Here is an 8,908-nt window from a genome sequence, read left to right as displayed (position 1 = left end):
TCTGAGCTCTGCTGATGGCTTTGAATCCAAAAGCCAAGCCTGTGTTGAAGCAAATTACCTAACTGATAAAGGAAGGTGAAAACTGCCAGCACAAAAGAAATTGCCTAAATAAAAGACATGGTATAACAAGATCCCTTTAAGAGATTTGATGCTAAATGTTATTGTTAATATTAAACATTGAAATAAATTTAATGTTAGTAAGTACCCCAGTAACAACGTATAGTGTGTATGATTTTTGGAAAAATCCTTTAAGGTAATATGGTAATGATGCTTCTCAGCTATTACCTGTGAATAAACTTAAAGCTTAACACAGCAGGAAAAACATTACAAACTTGGTCTGCTATATAAGAAGAAAAACTTGAGGTACACCACCTCATGAATTTAATAACTAAACAGTGAAATAATTTCCCCATAACCCTTAAAAAGTAAAATCCATTAAAACCTGGCCTGCCTATATTAAAAAAAAACACACACACACAGGAAAATATGGGGGTAATTCCTCTGTTTTGCCTGCAATCAGCAAGGGTATTTGTAAAAGAAAGGAATATTTTAAGCAACAATCAATGCCACCCTGAAAGGGGTAGAAAAATGTTATTTTTGTCTTTCAGAAAATCAGAAAAAGCTAATACCAGCTACAGAACAACCTATTACAAAAACAAATAAGTTAAAAAAAAACACAACATACTGCAATAGCTATGGAATGTACTAAAATGCAGATATTTAGAACATAAGATGTTTTGGGTAATATCAGAAAATATTAAGGTTTTAATACATCTGTTAAAGCAAAGAAAAAAATAATTGTTTAATACCTATCAATATAACTGGATGCAGTATGTCTCCAGTACGGTAAGACAAAATTTGTTAAGTGAAGAAATTGTTAAAATTGCACACCAACAGGCTCTGGAAGCAAAGAGATGGAAAGTTAGCCCACTCCACAGATTGCACCTGCGATCCTTCTGGCTACCTCAAACCTCAAGCCAGTGGGCTGGGGAGGAAGGGAAACTATTGGACACTAAAGGTTGTACCAAGTGAACTCCTCAAAAGTGGGTATGCTTATCCATGCCTGTTGCTCCAAAGCCCTGTAGTAAAGACATCTCACTAGGATCCTGTATGTGGAATAAAATTAATAATTAGACCAAAGTATTGTATAACGGGCAATGTGTGTGTTAATTCTTGGAAAGAAGTGTTTTAAAAGAATAAAAGTGTTAGCAACCCACCAGTAGACAAATGTATATGTAATGTAAGTACTGTGTTTACCAATAATCACATTTACTATTTGCCACAACCAAAAAGTCTCAGCTTACTGTAAGCAGGGGCGGCTCTAGGCACCAGCAAAACAAGCTGGTGCCTAGGGCGGCAAAATGTAGGGGGCGTCCCCTGCCGCCGGGGAGGGCGGGAGGCTGGGCTGGCGGACCTGCCGCAGTCATGCCTGCGGGAGGTCCACCGGAGCCCCAGGACGAGTGGACCTGCCGCAGGCATGACTGCGGAGGGGGCGCTCGTCCCGCGGCTCCGGTTGAGCTCCCGCAGGCATGCCTGCGGCAGGTCAACCGGAGCCGCGGGACAACGGCACCCGCCGCAGTCATGACTGCGGCAGGTCCGCTCGTCCCGGGCTCCGGTTGACCTGCCGCAGTCATGCCTGCGGGAGCTTAACCGGAGCCGCGGGAAGAGGGGACCCGCCGCAGGACCGGGGAAGGGCGGCGCAGCGCACCGCGCTGCTTGGGGCAGCCTGATTTCTAGAGCCGCCCCTGACTGTAAGCACTGATTTAGCTGAGTTCTCTATCAGTCTTGGCATTAAATGGCAAACAGTTACCAATTATCTGTTTAAAAAGGTAAAAAGGTAACATAGTTCCTAAAAACAAACAAACAAAATAATGTGGGAAACAGAACCATTCATATTATCTGGATGGACTCCCACAACTACTGGCATACTAATGTTACTCCCCCTAATTGTTTTTGGTTTTAAATTGTATGTGTTTAACTGAAATGTTTAAAATATGCTGGTGAATAAAACAAATGTATGCAAAGCTAGAGCCTCAGGCCCAAATCACCTCCCAGTATTTTTACTACATAAGAAGTGACACTGGCGATTGATAATCTTAGTGTCAAAAGGGGGATATGTAGGAGCTGGACTTTATAATGTATAATTTGATTTCATCCTGCTAGCCATCCTTTTTGAATAGCAGAAAGAAATGACCCTCTGGGACTATAAGATTCTGTTTTCCCATATGCATTACAAATTGGGCCCTCTCTAACTCTTTGTTTTAAGATTTAGGTAGTAAGAGACAGGATTCTCTATTGTGTCTATGTTAAGTAAATTAGAGAAACATTGAAGGCCTGGGTCTCAATGTAAATTGTCTTGGTTATTAATTGTAAAACTTAGCAAGGTTTAATTTGCAATGCCTTTTTGCTCGATATAAAATACTACTGTTTGTATTCTCAATCTGTTTGTGTGAATGAGGAATGAATGCATCAGGAAAAGATAAGGTGTGAAGGCCATTGTTATAGCCAGAGTCAAGGAAAGAAGCAAAAAGACTTAAAGAGTATCAAAGAATCATCAGGCACTGCTTACTACCCAGACAGCTGTTAAACTGTCTGGCATCCGCAGCATGAATACATGCTTTGCCGTGTAAGAATGCACCACCCCCAGCGAACCAATCATCACCTCAGGACCACGCAGAGTCAATTTTGACTCCAGAAGATGATGTAGAGGAACAGCCTGCAATACCTTACAATCTACGTTCTCATAAGGGTTGCCAGAAGCAGACGACTACCTAAAGCAAGGCCCAAGAAAAAGCAGTAGTGAGCCTAGCGCCTGCTGCCTGGTGGACATAAAACTGTGACTACAGTTCCCTCAGTTGAGGTTGTCAGAACCAGAACATGCGCCTCTGGTGGTGTCTGTTCCTCGGCTGTTGGTGTCTGAAGGTCTGGGGAGTCCACAATGACAATTCTTTTATCCAGCAGCAAGTGTGGATAGCTCAGACCCTTAATATTTCTAAATGCTGGGTCTGCAGCCACATCCCAGCCCACTCTCAAACTGATGTTCCTGTCCTGGCTATCCCACTCAATTCCCCAGACCTCACTGGAGGACCTTGTCCGTTTAACACAATATGGAACAGTAATGACACCTGGGAAGAGACTATTGGCAGTTCCTTTAACCCACTTGGGGGAGTAATACACCAGGCAAAAAAAAAAGGCTCCTGAGGTTAAAAGAAGTAGTTAAAATAATGGCAAATAAAACTGGAGAAAGTTTAAGAGCCCTGGCCAAAGAAACAGGGGCAATCCGACAGGTGGCCTCCAAAACTGTCAGGCATTGTACATAGTGCTGGCGGCCAAAGGAGGGACCTGTGCTCTCATTGGAAAACAATGTTGTGTGTTTATACCTGACGATACCAATGAGGTAATAGATCACGCTAGCCACTTAGAACAAATCGCATATCTTCCCCATGAAGAGCCAAGTTCTTTATGGAAGTGGCTAAGTATTCTCTGGCATAGGAAACTGGTTGTTTCAGGGAGCCCTGACTATCCTATTTGGAATCCTAATAATTTTTGTATGTTTTCAGTTAGTCTCCTGTTGTACCCAAAATTGTGTAAGGCATGCCACTCAGGTGATTGCCCCAGAACAGAGTGCTAATATGATGATTTTGAATATTGCTGATGAACAAAGAGATAAAGAACGGTTAATATGTGGAACCCCGTAAAATTTTGGTCATGGCGTGAGCTTGACCAAAAGGAGGGATTGTGAAAGTAGAATGAATTATATTGTAAAAATAAGAATGGATTAAAGAAATGTTGTATGTACCTTTAAGCAGAAATAAGAAATGTTGAAATACAGGTGCCAGGAAAAGAAACATTAGGCATAAACAATGGTGCTAATGGCGAAACGTTAACAGAAGATGGGTAATAGTTAGTAAGGAAATAAGATATGCATGCCTAGCCCAGGTAAACTTATCTGATTCTGCTTCCTTTGTTACCTTGTTAAGTTCTCACCCTTTTATCTGTATAAATAAGATAGTTTGTGTCTTGCATGGTGCTCACATTATCTGGGTGTTATTAGCAGAGCGCTGTGCTAATAAAACAGAGTGGTCTGACAAACTGTGAGTCCTGAGTCTAACTTTGACACTAGGAAACAAAGGGTAGGAAGTATCAGAGGGGTAGCTGTTAGTCTGGTTCTGTAGAAGCAGCAAAGAATCCTGTGGCACCTTATAGACTAACAGACGTTTTGCAGCATGAGCTTTCGTGGGTGAATACCCACTTGTTCGGATGCAAGTGGTAGGAATAAACGGACAGTTTTCAGGATGCAAACAGGTAACTAGTGGTGTCTGTACTGGGACTAGTCAACATATTCATAAATGATCTGCTAAACAGCGAGGTGACAAAATTTGCGGATGATCCAAAACTACAGAGGATAGTTAAGTCCAAAGCAGACTGGGAGGAGCTAAAAAGAGATTTCACAAAACTGGGTGAAAGGGCAACAAAATGGCAGATGAAATTCAATGTTGATTAATGCAAAGTGATGCACATTGGCAAACATAATCCCAACTCTACATATAAAACGATGGGATGTAAAATAGCTGTTCCAACTCAGCTCATGATTTTCTCTGTCATATAAGATGATAAATTTGCAGGCTAGGTTCTGTAAACCTGTATTTATTCATGCCATATATAAGCAAATAAAACAAATGCATTTTCTTTAAGCACATAGAAACTTTTTAATTTTGACAGTAACTGAAATGTACTAACATCTAGCAATGGAGCACTCACCAGCACAGGGTGGGCCAGTATTAAATAGTGTTACAGTCGGAGACAGACAGCATTAGGATGTTAACCCCAGGCCCTTTGTTCAAAGGTCGCTTCTCTCGCCTTTCCCCCATGAACTGAAGCGCAGCATTACAGAGATCCAAAGATTGGCCAATGGCATTTTAAAGTGCTAAAATAGCAAGTGATGTCAGTCTCTCATTGGCCATCAGCGACTGAAGATGTAGTTTAATGAGCTGGAGCTTCAAGGCGAGGGTGGCTTTGTCCACTGCCTTCCGTTGCGCTGCTGGGCACCAAGTCCCTGGTGGCCAATATGTGACACTGGGAGAAGAGAGTGGGGTGGCAAGTGGTGGCAGGACTTTTGCCACCAGGGTCTAGCTGCCTAACTTCCTCCTGGTACTGCTGCCCCCCCGTCGCCTTCAGGTAACCCAGGAACTAAGGCAGGAATAGGGCGAGGAAGCGAGTAAAGCCGAGCAAGGAAGGCAAAAGTGAATCTTGTCTTCATGGGCCGCTCGCAATGACGTCCTTTTTCTGTGCCACAGCTGACAACAACATCCCAGACAGAAAAGCAGGAGGCCAAAAAGAAACCGAGCAGCTGCTGAAGTAGTTCAGTTGGGAGCGTGCTAGACTAACAGGCTCTTCTATCCCCCTGTGTGCACGGGTGGGATGTTTTCTGAAAGTGCAGCAGTTCCTTTAACTGCCACGAGTCCCTCATTTCAGGCTATGCAGCAGGAAAAGGCAGCATGGGCTTCTGCACCGAGTTGGCCCACCTGACCTTTCATTCTTCTCTTGCTCTTTATCAGCAAGGGGAAGAAAAAGAAGCTCTCCCTCAAGCTGGAGTCACAAGGGCGACGTAAGGACGACTTCCTGAGTGCCCGCTCCAGTCCTCTGCTCTGCCAGCTGACCTATTGAAGGGCTGTCACCACTTTCTCTAGGTTTGTCCATCGGTCTGTGCCAGGGTGAGCAACAACCAAGCAGATGGAGTTTCTATAGTGTAGTGGTTATCACATTTGCCTAACACACAAAAGGTCCCTGGTTCAAAACCAGGCAGAAACATGCTGGCTTCCTTTTCCCAGATCCCCTTGCTGTTCAGGAAGGCCTCCTCCTTCTCCTATTGGCCTGTACGTGGGATAACTCCAACCCCCGCATGACAGAGGGTGCTGACAGCAGTGGAGAAAGCACCTTGGCGTCAGGCTGGAGAACCTAGAGGAGTGCGGCGTGTTACCTTTTGGAGGCTTGTGGCTTGGCCTCCTCTGCTGTTGGAGGTTGGCCGGTGGAGGCCGGCTCTTCCTGCTGGCCTCCTCTGCGTGACTTGCCAAAGGAGGAAGTGAGGCAGGAATGGGGCAAAAGAGGAAAGTCGAGCTGAGAAAGGCAGGGCAGAAAGTAAGCACCTCATTGCGGCTAAGTGGGGTTAGTAGAGCATCACCATTCATTCTGCAAAGCCGGGGGAGGTGCGGTTGACTGCTGGGAGGCAGAATCCTGTGCCTGCCTCTTGGCTTCCCAGGGGTGGCTCCTTGCAGCCCAGGAGAAGTGGGGTTCTAGGGGGACGGAAAAGCAGCAATGGCGAGGCTGAGTGGGCTCCTTTCTGGCCGAGATGGTGGGCTGTGATGGGTTTGGGAGTTGCCTGTAAGCCATAAGTGGACTTGGTGGAGTGAAAACCGCTGCTCCATTCTGGCTGACCTGGGGGCGCCATTAATGACTTGGGAGTGGGGGCAGGGCACTGGCTGTGAGCAAATGGGATCCAGGAAGCCCCAGCCTGCCCCTCCAGGGGCCCAGTCTTCTTCTCTCCTGTCGTGGGGAGCCCGGCCTAGAGCCTGCCCAGCATGTGCTGCAGCTCGAGCATTAAGCCTTCCTGTGGCATAACCGAACTACGGCCTAGTGTAATCAGGGGTAAAGTTTAGATTGTGAATTTATCTTTAATTTCCATGGTAACTTTGCTCTTTTATGCCTACCACTTATAATCCTTAAAACTCCATCTTTCTGTAGTTAATAAATCTGTTTTATGAAACTGGTGTATTTTGCTTGAAGTTCTTGGGAAATCGCAGCTCCATTACAAGGCTGGTTCATGTACTATTCACAGCGAGGGAGGGGTGGACCCTGGGTAATAAACTCACACTGATCAGGCTTCTGATTAAGGCAAGATGGTATGATCCAGGGGCGCGAGGCTGCAGAGCTGGGGGGAATTGGTGGGAGGCTCTCTATCTACCATTAGTGTTATGAGTGGCTGGGAGAAGCATTCATGCAACTCAGTTGGATGTGCCCCTACCTGTGGATGTCTGTGTAAGTGCAATATCTGCCAGAGATTCTCAGTTCCTCACAGCACCATAGTGTGAGAGGGAGCCCAGGCAGTAGGACACAGGGCTCAGGGGTCCCACTGTTCAGGTTGCATCCCATAGATCCCATCACAGACTTTCAACAACCACAGCAGATGTTCACTGAAACAGTGAGAGAGATGGCAAAATAGTGATCTCCAGGGCCTGCAGACATCAAATGATGAGGAATTCTGCTCACAGAGAGGACTCTGCTAGTGGAAAATGCCTGTGGAAAAGACCCTTCTGTCCCCAGCTGTGGTCATACAGTGCTTAGTGCTCTGCGTTGTGGCCTCACGAGCCATGGATGCAAGTTGAGTTACGGTGACCTTTTCCTTGTCTCCACGTTTCTTAGGTGCCTCCTGCCGACACTTGTCAGAAAAAAATACCGGTTTCTTTTGGAAGCATTGCAAGGCAGAGGCAGTCCTCTCTGTTTCCTCAAAAGATTGACCAAAACGTGGGAGGAGTGGACACATTTGGCAGGGCATTACTGGGTGCTGCATCTCTAACCTCCACTTTACCTGGCAGGTGCCTCTGGGACTTTTCTCCCAGCTGCTCCATTTTTCATCAGTGACAATCAAAAGGAAGATGACATGACATCTGTGTGCAGACATCCCCAGCGAATCACAAGGACGTGTGGCCCAGGCTCTTGTGTTGCAGCAATTGCAGTTGAAGCAACCACCATGCTAATGCCAGTCGCAGCAGCCTTTTCATAAGCTCCAGGCTTGTGACCTGATTCTTTCCAATGTTTCTCTCCAAAGAAACCTTTTCCTTAGCAAGCAATTACTTGGATAACAAGGGAGGTCTCTTCTGTTTCCTGGAAAGACACAGGAAAATGTGAGCAGAGGACACAAAAGCCACACAAGGCACCACTGGGAGTTGAACCCAGGATCTCCTGTTTACTAGACAGGTGCTTTAAGCCAGCTAAGCCATGGTGCCTGCCTCAAGAAAGTACTTGCAACTGTTCCATTTGATGGTCCAGGACAACACCTGCAAATTCCAAACTACAGATGTTCCCCATTTCCCTCAAGACTTGCAAGGAAGAACTGGCAGGCCAAGCCAGGATCTCCTGGTTACTAGGAAGACACTTCAGCCAGCTCTTCCCAAAGATCACTATCAAGAGACCTTTAAACAGCCACTGCAGATGTTCACCGACAAAGAGATGCCAAAATGGAGTTCTCCACTGCCTGCAGCCATCACGCTACCAGGAGTTCTGTGCACAGAGACGCCCCTGCTGGTGGCAAAAGGCTTTGGTAGAGACTCTTCTGACACCAGCCGTTCTCATATAGTGTTTAGTGCTCTGTGTTGTGGCTTCAGCATCCACAGAGCCAGTTCAATTGGGGGACATTTTTACTGTCTCCACATTTGTCTAATGGCTCCTTTCAACACTTGTCACCAAAAAGACCCGTTTCTTTTGCAAGCGATGTACAGCCAGGCAAAGGCAGTCTTCTCCATTTCCTCAAAAGATCACCAAGCTGTGGGGAGAGGAGACACATTCAGCCAAGCTGGATGCTGAATCTCCTCTTTATTCAGCAGGTGTCTATGAAGGACACAAATCTCCACCGTGTAGAGGTCAAGAATAGGACTTTATTACACACAGTGCTGGCGAAGTGGGCTTATTAGGCTCAGAGACACAATTAATTAATTACAATAGAATATATAGATTTTCCATGGGTGGGGGAAAGTGACGGGGTAGGCAGTTCCAAACCCTGGGATAGGTTTTGCAGCAAGACAAGATAGCACAGTAGCCAATGGTTAACAGGTTACATAATGTCTCCAACCATCTCAAGTTAACAAGTTAACATTTCATTAATACTTTGATAATATGTTATTAGTATAAAATA

The 8,908-nt window shown here is 45.6% G+C and overlaps 1 non-coding gene across 1 annotated transcript; it reads right to left on the bottom strand.

Moving 5' to 3' along the window:
- Nucleotides 1–7,928: 7,928 nt before the first annotated feature.
- On the bottom strand, nucleotides 7,929–8,003 carry TRNAT-AGU. Its single transcript has one exon. It is a non-coding gene; the product is annotated as a tRNA-Thr (tRNA).
- Between the last annotated feature and the right edge of the window lie 905 nt (nucleotides 8,004–8,908).

The sequence above is a fragment of the Mauremys mutica genome, unplaced genomic scaffold, assembly GCF_020497125.1.
Source record: "Mauremys mutica isolate MM-2020 ecotype Southern unplaced genomic scaffold, ASM2049712v1 001089F_np12_obj, whole genome shotgun sequence".
Classification (NCBI taxonomy): domain Eukaryota; kingdom Metazoa; phylum Chordata; order Testudines; family Geoemydidae; genus Mauremys; species Mauremys mutica.
The sequence above is the reverse complement of the archived record's forward strand: the minus strand, read 5'-3'. Positions and strand labels throughout refer to the sequence as shown.